This window comes from Chiloscyllium plagiosum, chromosome 4, assembly GCF_004010195.1.
Source record: "Chiloscyllium plagiosum isolate BGI_BamShark_2017 chromosome 4, ASM401019v2, whole genome shotgun sequence".
In the NCBI taxonomy this organism is placed as follows: domain Eukaryota; kingdom Metazoa; phylum Chordata; class Chondrichthyes; order Orectolobiformes; family Hemiscylliidae; genus Chiloscyllium; species Chiloscyllium plagiosum.
The window spans coordinates 66,486,364-66,502,936 of NC_057713.1; positions in this window are offsets into that span (position 1 = coordinate 66,486,364).

A 16,573-nucleotide genomic window follows, 5' to 3' on the forward strand; every position below is an offset into this window, starting at 1 on the left:
GGAGTATTGATATGTAGAGGGATGTGGGTATGCAGGTCCACAGACCATTGAAGATGGCAGCGCAGCCAGACAATGTTGTAAAGAAGGCTTATGGCATGCTTGCCTTCATTGGAAAGGGCTTTGTGTATAACACCAGACAAGTTATGCTGCTGCATTTTAGAACTTTAGTTGGGCCACACTTGGAATATTGCATACAGTTCTGGTCACCACACTACCAGAAGGATGTGGATTCTTTGGAGAGGGTATAGAAAGGGTTTACCAAGATGTTGCCGGCTATGGGGGATTTTAGCTATGAAGAAAGATTGGGTTTGTTTTCACCAGAACGCAGGAGGTTGAGAGGTGACCTAATGGGAGTTTATAAGATGATGAATGGCATGAATAGAATGGAAAGTATGAGGCTTTCTCCCAGGGTGAACAGATCAATTACTAGGAGACGCAGGTTCAAGATGCTGGGAAGAATGTTTAAAGGAGATAAGTGAGGCAAAGTTTTCAGACAAACTGAGGAGGCAGACGGAAGCAAATGCAATTGCAGCATTCAAGAAGCACTTGGATGAATACATGAATAGAAAGGGAATAGAGTAAAATGTATCCTACAAGTGAAGACAGTTTTAGTCTGGAAGAGCAAAATGTGTCAGTGCAGGCTGGGAAGGCCAAAGGGCCTGTTCCTTTGTTGTATTGTTCTTTGTTAGTGGCGGCACGGTGGGCGGCACATTGGTTAGCACTGCTGCCTCACAGTACCAGAGACCAGGGTTCAATTCCCGCCTCAGGCAACTGTCTGTGTGCAGTTTGCACATTCTCCCCGTATCTGCGTGGGTTTCCTCCGGAAGCTCCAGTTTCCTCCCACAATCCAAAAATGTGCAGGTTAGGTGAATTGGCCATGCTAAATTGCCCGTAGTGTTAGGTGAAGGGGTAAATCTAGGGGAATAGAGGGTCGGTGTGGACTTGTTGGGCCGAAGGGCCTGTTTCCACACTGTAAGTAATCTAATCTAAATTAGAATAGAATCCTTCCAGTATGGAAACAGGCCCTTCAGCCCAACAAGTCCACACAGACCCTCCGAAGAGTAACCCACCTAGACCGATTTCCCTCTGACTAATGCACCTAACATTATGGGCAATTTAGCATGGCCAATTCACCTGACCTGCATATCTTTGGACTGTGGGAGGAAACCGGAGCACCCGGATGAAACCCACGCAGACATTGGGAGAATGTTCTTTGAATCCAGATACACCAGACCTCCCATGTTAGCACCATATATCTAATAGGAGGCACTGATTTCCCCTATCTGCCATGTCCAGGGCAAATGTCAGCAAGTACACCGGTCAGCTTTGGACAGAGCAGACCTCTCTGGGTTTGCAATAAGCTTTTAAAGATAGCGTGGATGCAAGAATGCCTGTGAATTCACAGATATCTATTGAGTGGTGAGTTGTTCTAAGAACAGTGTGTGTTCTTAGGCTGAAATCAGAGGTGAGAGTCAACTTAGGGATGTGTTAGATGAATAATTTTTTAAAAATTCAAGGGTGCAACCGGTACAGTTGAAAATGGAAAGTAAGTGGATGTGGTTTACTTATACTTTCAGAAGATTTTCAATAAAGTCCCACATTAGAGATTAGCATGTAAAATTAAAGCACCTGGAATCTGGAATAGTGTACTGATATGAATAGGCAATAGTGCAGCAGATAAGAAACAAAGAGTAGGAATAAATGGATCTTTTTATGAGTGGCAGCCAGTGATGAGTAACATAGGGACTAATGTTTGAGCCTCAGTTATTCACAATATAATTCAGTGAGTTAATAAAGGAAGACAGATTAACATCTTAATGGCAATAGATTTGGAAAAGAGGAGATGCAACAAGACATGGGGGGCCTTGTACATTGTTACTGATGTAGGTGCAATAACTGGATGCAGAGACAAATGTTGTGTTGGCTGTCATTGTGAGAGGATTCACGTACTGGAGGAGGGATTATCTGGCTGTAATTGTCAACGGCCTTAGTGAGGCCACACCTGCAGTTTTCTGTGTAGTTTTATTTTCCTTATCTGAGGAAGAATGCTGCAGCTATGGAGGGGATGCAATGAAGTTTACCAGATTGATTCCTGGTATGACAGGACTAATGTATTAAGAGACACTGGATCTGTTCAGATTATATTGACTGGTGTTTAAAAGAAGGAAGAGGAAATCTCATAGAAACCTGTAAAAATCTAACATGACTGGACAGGATGGATAGACAGGAATTTCCCAATGTCTGGGGAGTCCAGAACCAGTTTAAGTGGACAATGGTTGGGAAAACCCATAAGGAAAATCACTTTCTTTCACTGAATCCCCACAGTGTGGAAGCCAGCCCTTTTGGCCAATATGTCCACACGGACCCTCAGAAGAATATCCCACCCAGACCTATTCCCCTACCTTATTACTCTACATTTCCCTGTCACAAAGCTGATGCCTTTTTTTCCTAACAGCTGTTCCTTGGCGCAAAGATACTCTGTCCTTGATTTTTTTCAGAGGGGTAATAAACTGGGCTGGACTCCGATCAGTCTAGTTTGGTACAGAGAGGTAAAGGATTTTGAGAGGCCTTTTGTTTATATGTAAACAGATGAGACTTCAGACCAAAGTGGTCATGTTTTAGAAGTGACCTGTCTAAAGAGAGGGGAGTGGTCAGCTCTCTAGCTGAACTGAGCTGAGCACTTTTAGTTTAGTCTTGAACTGGGAAAATCAACGGGAAAATGTGCGGAAACTCTCTCTTTTCTGCTCTTCAACTTTGACCTATAAGCATGCGTTCCATTTTTACTGGGTTTTAAAGGGTATTTGCTTATTGGGACTGTTACGTATATTTGGAGCAGCAAAATTAAGTCTAGTTGGATAGGTTGAGTTCTGTAGGGGTTCTTTATTCTATTCTTTGTGTTTCATTGTGTAATTTTGTGAATAAATATTTGTCTGTTTTTAAATCTAGTAGTCAACCTATCTAACATAATGCAGGTAATTTTCACTGTATACTCATCAAAACAAATTACAAAGTTATGGTCCAGAGCTGCCTGCTTAAGAACATTTTGAGTGGTCTGGTCTAGTCCATAACACCCCTGACTAATGCACCTAACCTACACATCCCTGGACACTATGGGCAGTTTAGCATGGCCAATTCACCTAACCTGACACATCTTTGGACTCTGGGTGGAAACCAGAGCACCTACAGGAAACCCATGCAGACATTGTGAGAAAATACAAACTCCACACAGGCAGCTGTCCAAGGCTGGAATCAAATCTGGGTCCCTGGCACTGTGAGGTAGCAGTGCTAACCACTGAGCCACAGTGCTGCCCATATACGAATTATATCACAATGTGGAACCAGGCCACTCAGCCTATCAAGTCCACACCAACGCACACCACAACAACTTCCTTTGTTGCTTTGAACCTTCCATACAAAAATTCTTCCAGGTTTTTGTGCCTCGAGCAAGTCTAACCAATCTAAACTCTTTTTATTTTCACTTCATCTTCTCCCTCATCATCTGTTGCTTATGTCTGAAGAAATATGGGTGTGGGATTTTCACATACATTTCCCATTCTCCTATCGTAATTTCACATATAAATATTTATTTACAGCATTGGACTGAAATTTTTGTCAACATTACAGTGCAACAATTCTGCAATATTTATTGGGATAAATTTCTTCATCCATCCTAATTATTTCATTGCCATTAATTGTTTTCAAAAACGCTATACAGCCTAGCCTGTCAAAGACTGAAATATTAAACCAGACCCAGGATGATAGTTTCCACAACTCCCTCACCCATGTGATTGGTGATCCTCTGAACTTCCTGTTATGCTTGAAGTATGCTATCCTATATGCTCTTCTGCCTCTCTACATTCAAACTGTTTTGAAATCAATATTCAATATACAATTTCCTTGTTATTTTTGAGGATTTTAATCTGTGGTGATCTTTTGCTTCCTCTGTCTTTCCTGCACATTTTAAATGTAGTATTTTAAATGTCAACTTGAAGTTGAATGTCCATCTGTTGATTTATTTCATTTACAATTAATCATTTTAAAATTAGTGAAGCTTTGCACCAGAGTAAATGGCCTTCATCTTGCTTTCTCAGTTTAATTGAAGGAAATTTATTAAATCCTGATTAGGTGTACCCTAGAACTCAGTGGGAACTAAGGTAGTGATTGCTGGGCCTCTTGCTAAAGTATTTTAATCATCCATAGCCACAGATGAGGTTCCAGAAGAGTGGAGGTTGGCTAATGTGGTGCCACTATTTAAGAAAGGAGGCAAGGAGAAGCAAGGGAACTATAGATCGGTGAGCATGATATCCGTGGTGGGCAAGTTGTTGGATAAAAACCTGAGGGACAGCATTTATGTGTATTTAGAAAGGCAAGGACTAATTAAAGATAGTCAATATGGCTTTGTGCATGGGAAATGGTGTCTCACTAACTTGATTGAGTTTTTTGAAGAAGTAACAAAGAATTGATGAGGCAGAGCAGTGGACGTGATCTATAAGCACTTCAGTAAGCTTCCTTATGGTAGATTGGTTAGCAAGGTTACATCACATGGAGTAGATGAAGAACTAGCTATTTGGATATAGAAATGGCTCAAAGGTAGAAGACAGAGGGTGGTGGTGGCAGGTTGCTTTTCAGATTGGAGGCCTGTGACCAGTGGAGTGCCACAAGGACTGGTGCTAGGTCCACTACTTTTCATCATTTATATAAATGATTTGGATGTAAAGATAGGTGGTATGGTTAGTAAGTTTGCAGATGACATCAAAATTGGAGGTGTAATGGACAGTGAAGAAGGTTACCTCAGAGTAAAAGGGGATCTTGATTGGATGGGCCAATGGGCTGAGGGGTGGCAGATGGAGTTTAATTTAGACAAATTTGAGGGGCTACATTTTGGATAAGCATGTCAGGGCACGACTTATACACTTAATGGTAAGGTCCTTGGAGTGCAGGTTCATAGTTCCTTGAAAGTGGAGTCACAGGTGCATAAGATAATGAAGAAGGCATTTAGTACTCTTGTCTTTATTGGTCATGCACTGACTATAGGAGTTGGGAGGTCATGTTGCAGCTGTACAGGACATTGGTTAGGTTACTATTGGAATACTGCGTGCAATTCCGGTCTCCCTGTTTTAGGAAGGATATTGTGAAACTTGAAAGGATTCAGAAAAGATTTACAAGGATGTTGCCAGGATTGGAGAGTTTGAGCTGTCGGGAGAGGCTGAATAGACTGGGGCTATTTTCCCTGGAGTGTTGGAGGCTGAGTTGTGATCGTATAGAGGTTTAAAAAAATCATGAGGGACATGGATAGAGTAAATAGATGAGTTCTTTTCTCAGGGATAGGGGAGTTAAAAGTTAATGGGCATAGGTTTAAGGTGGCAGGGGTAAAATGTAAAAGAGATCTAAGGGACAACTTTTTTACGCAGAGGGTGGTGAGTGTATGGAATGAGCTGCCAGAGGAAATGGTGGAGGCTGGTACTTTACAGCATTTTTTTCTTATAATATATTTTTATTAAGAAAAAATAGATTTTTAAATATGACAACAAATACAAAACAATGCAATTCAGAACAGTACAAAAATAGTACAAAACTAAACCCAAATAATAAAAAATAATTCCCCAACCCACCCTCCTATACGAATGTATAAACATATATAGAGAGGTATAAAATTTTAAAAAAACCTAAACTAGCTATTTAGCTAACTAAATAAATACCTAACAACAAACAAATAAATAGTAATAACTCAGCCCAGCCAAACAAAATGCTCATACATTCACAGTTCCTCCTCCCTGGATATTGGACTCATGAAACACAATCGTTACGGCTATATAAAAGCCCTTGTTAGTGTGGCAGATAAATCTGTGTCCAGGTATTTCAAAAAGGGTTGCCATGTCTTGTAAATATTCTCAGTTTTGTGGTGTACCATATTTGTGAGAAAATCCAGGGGAATATGCTCCATAACAATCTTCCGGCAACCTGACAGGCCTGGGGTTTTTTCTGATATCCAACCTAGATATTCTTCCTTGCACAGAATGTAAGAATATTGAAAAGTTTTTCCTTATGCGAGTCTGCAGGAAATACAGTGGGCAGGCCCAAAAGGAGCGAAATAGGGTCCTTCTCCACCCCTACACCTAAAATCCTCTCCATTGCACCCACCACAGCACTTCAATATGTTTGAAGCCTGTCACAAGACGAAAGACAATGGGTAAGAATACCTATACAGACCTTGCACTTGGGACATGCTGAAGATACCCCTGGTTTAAATTTTGACAAATGGTCTGGGGCTAAGTGGACCCTGTGGAGAATCTTCAACTGTAAAGCATGGGTCCTATTGCAAATTGATATCTTCCTTGCATTCTCCCAAATATCCTCCCATGCCTCTGAAGAAACTTCAACACCCAGCTCTCTTTCCCACATCTTGCAGAGTCGATCAGACTCACCTGAGGTGGCACCCCCCAATTGGTGATATAGAGTACTGACAGAGAGTGTACTCTTAGCCCTTAGTACCCCTCTTTCTATGTCAGATTTGTAGGGATCAGTCAAAAGTGTGGTCGTTTTTTGAATAAAATCCCTAACTTGAAAAAAACGAAAGAGCTCTCTACTAGGTAACATGTACTTCCATACTAACTGATCAAAGGACATCATTACATCTCCCTCAAATAAATCACCCATGCAAGATATACCCCTAGCTGCCCAACGTTTAAATCCTGAATCTATCATACCTGGTTGAAAACTCGGCATACCCACTAAAGGTGTAAACAAAGATGTTTTGCCAATATTACCTTCCCTCTGCCGAATTGCCCTCCATGCTTTAACACTTTTGATGACTATTGGGTTATGGCAATATTCCCTAACTGTCCTCACTTTGTCCAAAAACAGCAAACAGCACCTTGCCTGGGAGACTTCGATATCTAGCCATATTGAAAGAGGGTCCCCACAAACCCAATCACTTACATAGGTCAAAAGCGAGCTTAATTGGTAATTTTTAATGTCCGGAAGGTCTACTCCCCCGAATCTGTGAGGCAAGTGCAGTTTGGCTAATTTAATGAGGGGCCATTTATGGTGCCAGATAAAGGAGCTGAACCAACTGTTCAGTCTCCTGAGTGTTTGTTTATTGAAAATCAGGGGGAGCATCCGTATAGAGGATAGCAAACGAGGGAGAATATTCATCTTAATAAGCGCTCTCTGACCCAACCATGAGACTGGAAGTGCCTCCCATCTTTGGAGACCTTGTTTAATTTTTTCAAATAATTGAGTAAAATTGGATTTGAACAGCCAATCCAGAACTGGAGTAATGAATATGCCCAAATACACAAAACCCCCCTGTGAAACCTAAATGGGAATTTATAGTCACTCTTTTGTAAGACCACCCATAGGCATAGCCTCTGATTTAGCAAAATTAATCTTATACCCTGAAAAAGCGCCAAACACATGAATGCATTGTATCAGGCAAGGCACTGAGAATGCTGGATTTGTCAAGAAAATTAGAACATCATCTGCATACAACGAGATCTTATGTAATTTTGAACCCATTTCTGGAGCTGATATATTGGGATCCCCACGAATGGCCTCTGCCAACGGTTCAATCACCAACGTAAAAAGTAATGGTGAAAGGGGACAGCCCTACCGGCTGCCCCTAGAAATATTAAAATTGCTTGGTCGTACCACGTTGGTAATGACCGCAGTGAGAGGTACACTGTAGAGAACCTTTATCCATCTTATGGGAACTTCGCCCAGACCAAACTAGTCTAGAGTATAGAAAAGGTACGGCCACTCAACTCGGTCAAATGCCTTCTCTGCATCTAAAGAAATCACCAATCCCTGTATTGACTGCTGTTGGCATGCTTGAATTATGTTAAGCAGCCTCCTAACGTTATTGGAGGATCTGCGACCCTTTATGAAGCCTGTCTGATCCTCTTTAATAATAGAGGGTAACACAGTCTCCAGCCTTAACGCAAGAGCCTTAGAGAGGATCTTAAAGTTCACATTTAAGAGCGAGATGGGCCTGAATGAAGCACAGTCTTCCGGATCCATCCCTTTTTTAAGGATAAGTGAAATGTTGGCCTCTCTCAGAGATGGTGGGAGACAAACACGACTGTATGAATCATTAAACATATTCAGCATCGGGTCTGACAGTATACTTATAAACTCCTTATAGAATTCACTGGGAAGTCCATCAGGACCGGGCGCTTTCCACTCTGAAGCTGCCTCACAGCTTCCTGCACTTCTTGCTCTGATAATGGGGCATTGAAAAAGGACTGGTGTTTGGGAGTCACACCGGGGAGCTTCAGATCTCTAAAAAAGGATTCCATTTTGGCCTGCTCCTCCTCACAATTCACAGACTGATATAACTTAGAGTAGAATCTCTGGAATGTCACATTAATCTTTTTAGAATCACATGTTAGGTTCCCAGACCCTTATCTAATCGCTGTAATGATTTGTGGGGCACTTCTCTTTCTGACAAGGTATGCTAAGTATTTGCCTGGCTTGTCACCATGCTCGTATAACCTTTGCTTTGCAAAAGCCAGCTCCTTCTTTGCCGTCTGCATGAGCATGGAATTTAGTGTAGACCGCGGTGCCGTAATCCTCTGTAGTTTGACCAACAAGGGTCTGTCAAAATAGGCCTTCTCGGCTGTCTTCAACCGTGCTTCAAGGAGACATTGCTGCTCACCCTTCTGCCACTTCCTACTGGTGGAATATGAAATAACTAACCCTCTGGCATAAGCTTTGGCAGTTTCCCAGAAAACAGATGAGCTATCAACCGAGCCTATGATGATGTCTAGGAATGCCCGAAATTCCCTAGAGAAATGCTCCACAAACTTGCTGTCCATGATAATAAAGGGGTCCATTCACCAGTACCTTGAATCCATTGTAACATCCTTAATTTTAACCATGAGGTACACTGGAGCATGATCAGAGATGGCAATATTACCAATCGTACAGGATGCCACCAGATCCAGGGTTACCGCAGGTGTCAAAAAAAAATCAATCCTTGTGTGACATCTATGTGGATTGGAGAAAACGTGAAATCCCTCCCTGTAGGGTGGAGACCACCAACCCAAATTCCCCACACAGACCCAATAACTGTTTAGTTTGTGCAGAGGGTATCGAGGGACTTTTAGGCAACCTGCCTACTGTGGGGTCCATGAGGCAGTTAAAATCTCCCCCTATAATGATGTGCTGCGACTTGAGGCTTATCAGTTTAGAAAAAGCATCTACCAAGAATTTAAGAGGATGAGCTGGGGGACAATAAACATTTAAAATGCCATATTCTTCCCCATTTATCAAGGCTTTAAGAATTACAAACTTCCCGTATGTGTCTTTAACACATTCCTACAATTTAAATGAGAGATTTTCCATTACCAATGTAGCCACTCCCCTACTTCTGGTATTAAATGATGAAAAATAAACTCGGTCAAAGCCATTCTGCTGTAATTTCAGATGCTCCTTGTCATCCAAATGTGTCTCCTGTAACAAAGCAATATCCACCTTCTCCTTTCTAAGATTCAAGAGTACCTTCTTCCTCTTAATTGGTGAGTGACTTCCCTTGATATTCCAGATACACCATTTAATCAAATCATTAGCCATAATCTTCTGCAATTACAATTAAATTCCAGAGATGAGGAACCCGAACCACAAATTGCTGAGCCTTAGTGTCGCATGATCCACCAAATATAAAAACTACATAAACTAAAACCACTACATTTAACAAACATACAAAATTATTAAAAATAAAAAACAACAAAAACCAGAAAACAAACCAACATATAAAGCGCCAATAGCGCTGAGTAGGGGAATTCACCCCCTGCCCGGAGGGGGCAACTACCCATCCCGAACTGCCCATAAATAGGCATCCAATCATCTCAACCACCTTCACTTCTCCCAGCTAGAGCCGCATCCGCAAGTACAAGCTAAAAAGAATAAACACCCCATAGAATATCAATATGAATAAAAAAAATATTCTTTTATAAAAAAGGGGGAATAAATACCCCACCCATCCTTTGGCATGTCCTAACTTAGAAATTAAAATGTACATCTTAACCACCGCCAGACATAGTTTGAACCAAATTATTATCAATAGAGGAAGAAAAAGGTGGAAAAACAAAGCTCCAACCGGACTTCCTTCTTTTCTTTTACAGAATGATAAATGCATACCCGAGCAACAATATTTATACATACTACAATTGTTTAAATTAGGTTAGCTTGTCCACAAAGTCTCTTGCCTTCTCCGATGCGTGGATCCATCTTAGGTGATCCGAAGCACTGTCGGATATCTCAGGGAGTACTGAATCCCAAGCTCCTTCAATCTTCTCTTGACACCATCATACGATTTTTGTTTCTGGATCACTGCCACTGAAAAGTCCTGAAAAAACATGATCTTAGACCCCTCGTAAATTAGACCCTTTGGACCCTTCGCCTGGAGTCTGGAAGCCTCTATGACTCTCTCCTTATCCTGGTAATGATGGAACCACACCAGGAAAGGACGAGGGCGTTGACCCAGACCCAGTGAGCCCTCTCTATCTTCAATCCTCTCATACCAGTCTCCAAGTCAAGGAATTTCGGAAGCCAATCTTCAACAAATTCCGCAGGCCGCTCACCTTCCTTACACTCAGGCAGACTGATGATCCTAATATTTTTTCTTCTGCCCCTGTTTTCAAGATCATCCACTTGGTCACGCAAATTACTAACCTGTGTCTTCAGGGCTTGGATCTTTTTCTTGAATGAATTGGCATCAGCTTCCACCACTGTGACCCTGTGCTCCACCTCATCCTTCCTCTTCTCCAGGTCTCCCAGCTGCTGCTCATGTTTCTGCAGCATGAGAGAGACTGGAGCTAGCTTCTCTTCAATCTGTTTCCCCAACATCTCACGAGATTTCGAGAGCTGGTTCACCAGGTCCTGGAGAGTAATCGGCTGCAGGCTGAGCTGCAGGCTTGGCCTCAGATGCTCCTCCTCCCTTTTTAGGCATTTCTGGACAGCTGGAAATACAGGTAAGTCAATTTTTAAACATTTCTTGGGGCTCCACAATCTTTCCAACGCCCCAAGAAATCCTGATGACCTGGGTTGGTTGGGTTAAATGACCATCCAGCTCCTGCTGCGATGCGAAGCTCTGCAGTGTGATCTTCTCAGATTGCCGCCATCTTAGATCCCTCCACTTTACAGCATTTAAAAGAAATCAGGATGAGTATGTGGGTAGGAAGTGTTTAGAAGAATATGGGCGAAATGCTGATAAATGGAACTTGAGTTATGTAGGACATCTAGTCAGCATGGTTGAGTTGGACCGAAGGATCTGTTTCCATGTTATATATCCATGATTCTATGACAAATGTCTTCATTGTTTTTATTGAAAGTTACCAAATTATACCAGAAGGTGCCTCAAAAATGAGGAGATCTCAGTTCAATCTAAAATATCCTTGGATATAGATGATATCCAACTACTATATTTGCTTCAGGTCCGGAAAAATGGTTAAACATTTTGGGAGATTATTAGGATATCATATCAAATGGATGTTGTCCAAGGTTATTCCTTTATCTAAGGCTTGCACAGCCGGGTTTAGAGGAAATTGTGTTAAACTGATTTGAAAAAGGCATAACCTATTTTGCTGATTATTTTTAAGATATTCATATTATTGTTGATAGAATTTGGGGACTATGGTAAAATATAGTTTGCAAATTATGCCTTTCCCCACATTATCCTTATTTTGACAAACTGGTCTATAGAGAGCTAGTATATATTAATCTCTGTCTCATTGAAGTCAAAGACGTTCAGCTTCTGCTGCAAAGCAGCAAAGACTTGCAGTGTGGAATAATTTCAAATTTATTGGTAAACCATAAAGTGTTCAAATTTAGTGCACTAAGTATAACAATATCATCTAAAAAATTGGAGAGGAAAACAAATAAACTGAATTGGCTTTCTGTAGTCTAATTGGTTCATATATTTTCTTTGAAGAGAATAGGTCAAATCTTTGTGGGGATAGTAGGAAGTTCAAGTCAAGAAATTTCCCAAGCCAGGAGACCTGGCCCCTTTCAAATATACATCACTCATTACCATCTGCCATTTTTTTTTCTGGGATATGGTTGAGGTGGTCGGTGGGCAACAATGGCCAGGTCATCAGGCTGGAACACTCACCTCTATTTATTGGAACATCAGCATGGTTTTCATGATGTATGAGAGTTTCTAAAATTCTCACTCCACCTACTCCATATGCCCCCACATATTCCCCATTCATGCCTCCTTCTGCTTATGATACTCTTCCCATAACCCTCATATCCCATAATTCCTCCATAACCCCGTCCTCTGGCAGTTATGTATCCACCGTGGGCCGATATTAAGAGGCATGTCTTTTGAAATGAAGATGAAAAGATAATTAATTGGCTAATTATCTAATACAACCCTCATTAAAACACAATGCATGCTGAAAAAATCAAGTCCACTCAAAATTATCTCTTTCTTCAACTGGTTCATCAGTTGTAAAAATATTAATTTCACTAAACACATGAAATATAGACAATCATTTAATTAACTTTCAAACAGTCAAAGTGACATAGATCTCCACTAATGTAGAAAAATTAAACCTCAGATGAGCATTCATAAGTGTCTCAGCAAATAATAACAAGCACTCAAAAAATTAAACAATGGAGTATATTCAATCTGAAGATGAATTTGGTAGATAATTTTGTTTCCCCTAAGTTCTTTGAGATGGCTTGTCAATAAAAAAACAGGTAGAATTTTATTTTCTTTCTGTGAAAGTAGAAAATTTTGTTTCATTTTAAAAGGACTCGGGACATTTAAAAACTTCAGGTGATTGTAACACAGAAGCAAAGTTATATTTTCTTAATTTTTGAATGCATCAGCATGTTTCCATCCTCTAGAACCTCTCCATTGGCTAGCGAGGATACAAAGATCTTGGTCAAGGGAAATGGGCCAAGTGCTGGCAAATGGGACTAGATTAATTTTGGACATCTGGTCAGCATGGACGAGTTGGACCAAAGGGTTTGTTTCCATGCTGTATATTTCTATGACTCTGTGAATGCTTCAAATGCTCAAATCACAAGGGCTGAAAATCCTAAGGCCTTTGATAAGTGTGAGAACCTGTCTAAGTAATGACCACTGGTAATGATTAACACTTGTTCGATCATTGTGCAATCCTTTAATTTAATTTGCAATAGTTAATGCTATTACATTGGAGCAAGGCAAAAATCAGTGGGCTAAAAAGGGTTAAGGCTAAAATTAACTGGAAAGGTAACTTTGTAAACAAGTTGATGCTTCAGCAGGGAGAAAATTTCTGCTGCATTTGCAAAGGGTAGACAGGTAGGAATTAAAATTTTGATCCTCTAGTGTTTGGATCTGAACACCTCTGGACAGTTTCAAATTTTTAAAGTACGCGGAGAGAATGGGAAACATGTTTGCCATTAATCAACATTCCCTTAAGCTCCCTAATGACCATATTAAGGAGTCTGTCCACCTAGCACTGCAATTTGAATTTTGTCAACATAGAACATAGAACATAGAACAGTACAGTACAGGCCCTTCAGCCCACAATGTTATCTTAATCTAAGATCAGCCTCACCTACACACCCCTCAGTTTACTGCCATCCATGTGCTTGTCCAGCGGTCGCTTAAATGTCCCTAAAGTCTCTGACTCTACTACCACCGCTGGCAGTGTATTCCAAACACTCACCACTCTCTGTCTAAAGAACTTACCTGTGACATCTCCCCTATACCTTCTCCAATCACCTTAAAATTATGACCCCTCGTGACAGCCATTTCTGCCCTGGGGAAATGTTTGTAGCTATTTACGTCATCTATGCCTCTCGATTTGGAGATGCCGGTGTTGAACTGGGGTGTACAAAGTTAAAAATCACACAACACCAGGTTATAATCCAACAGGTTTAAAGCTAGTGTGCTTTCAATTAAACCTGTTGGACTATAACCTGGTGTTGTGTGATTTTTATCTATGCCTCTCATTACCTTGTACACCTCTATCAAATCACCTCTTTTCCTTCATGTCTCCAGAGTGAAAAGCTTCATAAGACAAGCCGTTGAATCCAGGCAGCATCCTGGTACACCTCCTTTGCATCCTCTCTGAGGCATCTGAAGCAACCAGAACTGGACACAATATTCCAAATGTGGTCTAACCAGGGTTTTATTGAGCTGCAGCAAAACCTCACAGCTCTTAAACTCAATCCTCCTGTTAATGAAAGCCAAAACACCATGTGCCTTCTTAACAACACTATCAACTTGGGTGACAACTTTGAAGGATCCAAGATCCTGCTGTTCCTTCACGCTGCCAAGAATCCTGTCTTTTACCCTGTATTCAGCATTCAAATTCAACTTCCAAAATACAACTCCATCATGAGTTCTAACAAACTTAAAGATCGTTTGTACACTGCATTCAGGTTTCCCTCATGCCTGAGTGAGTTTCTTTATAGTTCATATTAATTCAAATGTTAAGGCAATTGGAGCTGGAATGAATTCTACCGGCCTACTCCATGGCTGATTTCTGTCATCTTTAATCTTCTAGACTTGTCTCAAGAATCAATTCTGGGTATTGGTTGAAGGAAAGGGTTGTGACAGATGTACTGCAATGATTCTCTGATCACCAATCATAACTTCATGGAAAAACAAGAAAAATAATGTAATCAATGAGGTTATGTCAATAATTTGGAAGTAACTCCATGGAAATTACTGGTCCATCACCTTTGTCTTCTCTTCAAAAAACTGAGGTTGTCAAGCATAACTTGTCCTTTGTGAATCCATGCTGACTCTCCCTGATTAACTGAAATTCTTCAAGGTGATCAATTACTCTACCTAACATTTCCCCACTACAAATGTTAGGTGAACTGATCTGTAATTCCCCAGTTTCTCTCTGTTATCCTTCTTTAAAGAGCAGAGTGACACAAACATATTTTCAATCCAGAGTTGCAGCTCCTGAATCCAGGCAATTCTGAAAGATTATGGTTAGGACATTGGCAATGTGCTGTCCTACTTTCTTTAACACCAGTAGTTAAAAACCATCAAGTCTGGGAGATTTGTCAGTCTTCAAATTGATTAATTTCTCCAAAATTGGTGATTTTCTTAAGCTAATTTTATTTAGACTCTGTCCCTCATCCTCTGTTAATTTCTTTGAGACTTCTGGCAAGCTAGCATCCTCTTCTGTTGTGAATACTGAAGTAAAATAATCAGTGCATCTGCCATTTCCTCATGAATATTGGCAATATCCCCACTCTCAGATTTCAGAGAGCCAATAATACTTTTAACCAGCTGCTTTCCCTTTATGTAACTATAAAATCTCTCATTGTCTTTTATGTCACTTGCAAGTTTCCTTTTAAAATCCTTTTTATCTGCTGTGTGGCTCAATTTTGGTCCCATTCTGTACTGTTCTTCAGGTTTTTAATAACGTTGAACATAGAACTTAGAACAGTACAGCACAGTATATATCCTTCAGCTCTCAATATTATGCCAAGTGTTATCTTATTCTAAGATTAAACTAACTTACATTATCTTCATTTTACTAAATAGGGACCCTTCATTGAACTATCTTCCAAGTGGGTGAAAGTGACTATTGCAGATGCTGGAGATCAGAGTCAAGATTAGAGTGGTGCTAGAAAAGCACAGCAGGGCAGGCAGCATACGAGGATTAGGAAAATCGACGTTTTGGGCAAAAGCCCTTCATCAGGAATGAGGCTGGGAGGGTGTGGAGAGATAAATGGGAGGGGGGGGAGGGTTGCTTGGGGGAAGGTAGCTGAGAGTGCAATAGGTGGATGGAGGTGGGGATGAAGGTGTTAGGTCAGAGAGGAGGGTGGAGCGGATAGGTGGGAGGGAAGATTGACGGATGTGGCTAGCTTCCATGCGCTTGTTCAAGAGTTGCTTAAATGTCCCTAATGTATCTGACTCTACTACCACTGCTGGCAGTGCATTCCACGCATCCACCAGTCGCTGTTTAAAGAACCTACCTCTGACATCTCTCCTAAACCTTCCTCCAAAAGATCTTTTGTTATAAATTCTGTGTGTTATGAAGGAGTAGCGCTCTGAAAGATTGTGCTTCCAAATAAACCTGTTGGACTATAACCTGGTGTTGTGCGATTTTTAACTTAAATCTAAAATTCTGGTATTCAACATTCACTTATCTCTTACAAATTGTACATAAAACTTGGATTAGATTAGATTAGATTAGATTAGATTAGATTACTTACAGTGTGGAAACAGGCCCTTCGGCCCAACAAGTCCACACCGCCCCGCCGAAGCGCAACCCACCCATACCCCTACATTTACCCCTTACCTAACACTACGGGCAATTTAGTATGGCCAATTCACCTGACCTGCACATCTTTGGACTGTGGGAGGAAACCGGAGCACCCGGAGGAAACCCACGCAGACACGGGGAGAACGTTCAAACTCCACACAGTCAGTCGCCTGAGGCGTTATGATCAGTATTTGACGTTATGATCAGTATTTGACATATGCTTGTGAATTGCCATGTCACTAATTAAATCAGGCTTTTGCTCATTATTAGATCCAATTTTACTTGTCCCATTGTCACATAGACCTTGGGGTACAGGGTGAAGGTGGAGTCACAGGTAGACAGAG